This window comes from Dioscorea cayenensis, chromosome 17 (genome assembly GCF_009730915.1).
Source record: "Dioscorea cayenensis subsp. rotundata cultivar TDr96_F1 chromosome 17, TDr96_F1_v2_PseudoChromosome.rev07_lg8_w22 25.fasta, whole genome shotgun sequence".
In the NCBI taxonomy this organism is placed as follows: domain Eukaryota; kingdom Viridiplantae; phylum Streptophyta; class Magnoliopsida; order Dioscoreales; family Dioscoreaceae; genus Dioscorea; species Dioscorea cayenensis.
The window spans coordinates 15455005-15458371 of record NC_052487.1 but is presented as its reverse complement, the minus strand read 5'-3'; the positions used below and the strand labels follow the sequence as shown (position 1 = coordinate 15458371).

General features: G+C 33.6%; 1 long non-coding RNA gene across 2 annotated transcripts; it reads right to left on the bottom strand.

Annotated features, from left to right (window-relative positions):
• Positions 1-395: 395 nt before the first annotated feature.
• Positions 396-3151, bottom strand: LOC120281420. Of its 2 annotated transcripts, XR_005542566.1 has the most exons (4): positions 2980-3151; positions 2736-2906; positions 2018-2077; positions 396-695 (listed from the first exon to the last, which is right to left on the bottom strand). It is a non-coding gene; the product is annotated as an uncharacterized LOC120281420 (long non-coding RNA). The 2 variants fall into 2 exon arrangements; XR_005542567.1 differs by lacking the exon at positions 2018-2077.
• Between the last annotated feature and the right edge of the window lie 216 nt (positions 3152-3367).

Sequence of the window (3367 nt, the reverse complement as noted above, 5' to 3'; positions counted from 1 at the left end):
ACAATCAGAAAATTTGGACATGCAGGTAATTTATGCTCAAGCTACACAATCACGGGCGATGCAGATGACTGATGACAGAAAGTGATTACTCTTAAAAGGCCAAAATCAAAATAATCGTCAGTAACAAAAGGTGCATTTAAGTTGGAGGATCTAGCATATAAATCAAAGCTATACAAGGCATGGAAACTAGACTAAGACTCAAGATGCTCTGTTGAGGGAAAAAAATCTGAAAGGGAGGCGAGAATATAGAATCAGCAAATGATTAGAACCCATTTCTGGTGTCATTGACTAGATCTGGGTTCAAATTCTAAACAACACATCAGGTTTAACACTTCTATTTAATACACTAAGACCACTGAATAAAAAATGACCGAATCGCTCTGATGCCACTTTATTTGTCATGCCCCGAACCCAGCCCGGCATGACCCGACGCACGGACAAACGGCCGCAGACCCACAAGGCGTAAACCCTATAAGCCTGCAAGGCTTCAAAATCTGATTTAGGACAGGCAAAACTATAATAACCCAACTGAGTTACAGGATTACAAACTCTACAAAGTACACAATACTGGGATACATAAGTCCAAAATAAAAAAATACAGGGATAGACAATAACAAGAACTTAAGATTTACAACAGGATAAGACAACATCTACAGACAATCTTTCAAGATCCACACTGGTCTATCACTCATGATCTGAAAAGGATTTAAAGAAAATCTATGAGCTCAACAGCCTAGTAAGTAATCCAGAAATTGTTTTAAAATAATAAGCTTTACGAATCTCGATTTCAGATATTAAGAATAATTCAAAGTTTAAACATAGTTTAAACAAATACAAAATAAATAGTTCAACAGAGGTATAGTTCTCAAGTAATAACGCTATTCAAGATAACTGAAATAAAAAATATACAAGGTTTCAGAACTGTGAATAATAATTCGCAAGAAATGAGCATAGGTCTTCAAAACATAATTGAACAAAATCAAAATACAAAGTGAAATACTCTAATAAAGAATATTTACAAATATGATTTACCCGAATTAAAAAATCAGAAATACGATATCAAAAATGCAAAAATTTCAAGGCAGGACGAATATTTGTGTTTTTTTGCATAAATTCAATATCAAAAGGGCAAAGCCAAAAAGTAACAAATTCAAGTGTATGTCTCCAAATTCATTGTAAGTGACAAAGGTCATTTTGTTTATCCTCGGTGACTGATCCGAGCCAAAACAATGAGATATCATTTATTTACCCTCGGTGACCCGAGATCGAATACCGGATGACCGTTGATTATTTCACCAAACGGACACGGTGCTGAAACTGCAGTCTCATTTTCCCAAAATTACTTGTCGACAAGGTCAGGGTTTAACCCCCACTGACAGAGTTGCATATCGTTCATTTGGAAACCAAAAACATTCGAGATACAAAAATATTTGCGAGTACAAGTTCAAAAATTTTCTAAAATTTCTCAAGTTCATATATATTAAGAAATACTAATAAATATCAAAATCTCACTTTAGGGAAAATAAATCGATAACCATAAATGAAATATAAAAAAATTTAAGCACATGAAGTATTTAAAAATTATTCAAAAACACCGACTCCTTCAAAACTAAATGAAATGATTAAATAAATAAATAGATAATGGAATTAACTAAGTCAATCCAAATGATAGCAGAATCATTAACCCATGCCTACAAACAAAAGAATTTTATAAATGTTGAAGTAATCATTTGAATGTAATTGCACACTTAGTATAAATAATAAATTAATAACCAAGTTAAAAAAATAGCAATCATTTAATTAGCATTACACCCATGTAGATTTACCAAGTCAACAACTAAATAAAAATAATTAATTAAAGAAAATACCTCAAAATACATATTCCAAATAAATAATTTCAATATTAACAAAAATAATATATATTCAAAATAAAATAACAAAATACTAGATAATTATTTTACCGAATAAAATAATTTCAAAAATGCTGAAAATATGGAGTTATCGGTATATTACTTACCTCGAAAATACCCTACTCCATGACACAATGCGACGACCCAAAGTCACTTCTCAAATGGTCCTATAACCCAAGGATTGTCAACTATTACAACTCAAAAAAATTCATGAACCAATCAAAACATAAATGAACAACATAAACTAGGGTTGTTGGTCATCATCAAGGAAACTACCTAAGATCGACCAAGGACTGCAAGGTCACTTTCAAATTGAAACAAAAACACATTCTAAGGTTGCGGAAATTGAAAGGTAAGTGTGTGAAGCTATGTATGCACTAGTTGTCCCTTAAGCATTCTTGAAAGAAGACATAGAGACATGCAAGTCAACCAAAATTACATGCATAAAGTCACACCACATGAGAGCATGCATCTCAAAGCTTGGGTTTCCCAAGATTGGATTATCTAAAGAGTTCAAAAACACTACAAAGGCTGCAGGTTTTCACTAAATTCACAGGTTAACATTCTGATATCTTCAACAATAATCATTAACCTTCTCCAATATGGAATTAAATCCATAAAAGCAACCACAAAAAAAAAGATATGCAAACTCAACAACAACAATAATGTCATAAAGGAAACTCATAGTTGGCATTACCACTAGTCCATAAAACCTTGAACTTTATACTAGGAGAAATACTTTCTTGTAAATGAGGATATCAAAATGGTTGCAGGTTATACAAATACTTAAAAAGGAATGGCTTTAAGTAAACATTAGATGCTCACCAACAAGGCATTATGCAGCCATAACCTCATGTCTTTATCATAATAATTCCATTCACATCTCTCTAACCTCCAGCAATGGACACCAAAGAAGCAAGAGTAGAAACCCACCATACTCTAGATTTAATGAAATCAAGCTTCTTCCAACATTCATGTGTCCAAAACCCAACCATTCTATAACAAAGGGATGATTGTATCAAAGTCATGCTAGCATAAATCTAACAATTTTAGAAAATCTTATACTCACCCCTCTATCAAATTTCCACGCCGGAGCTTCGCCGGATTTTCAATCCCAGAATTATCTCTCTCTCTCTCTCTCTCTCTCTCTGAGAAAACTCTTGAAGAAGGATGCTAATCTCTCCCTAATAAAGCTGGCCACAACTAATAAAAAAGGCAACAACAACTTAAGACAAGGCTTCCTGAAATTATGCAAAAGTTTGCATAATTTTGGCCAGGAATCCCGGGCTCTCATGGCTTTTACAAATGAATGAGGACAAGGAATCTGGGCCCACACAAATCACGGTGAAACTGAACAAATATGTGAAGCTCAGCTTCCATGAATTCCAGCGGAGTTCACTTCTTCAAAGATGCTCTGGTCAAGGAGAAAGGCTATCATTACTGTAAATGATGCTAGA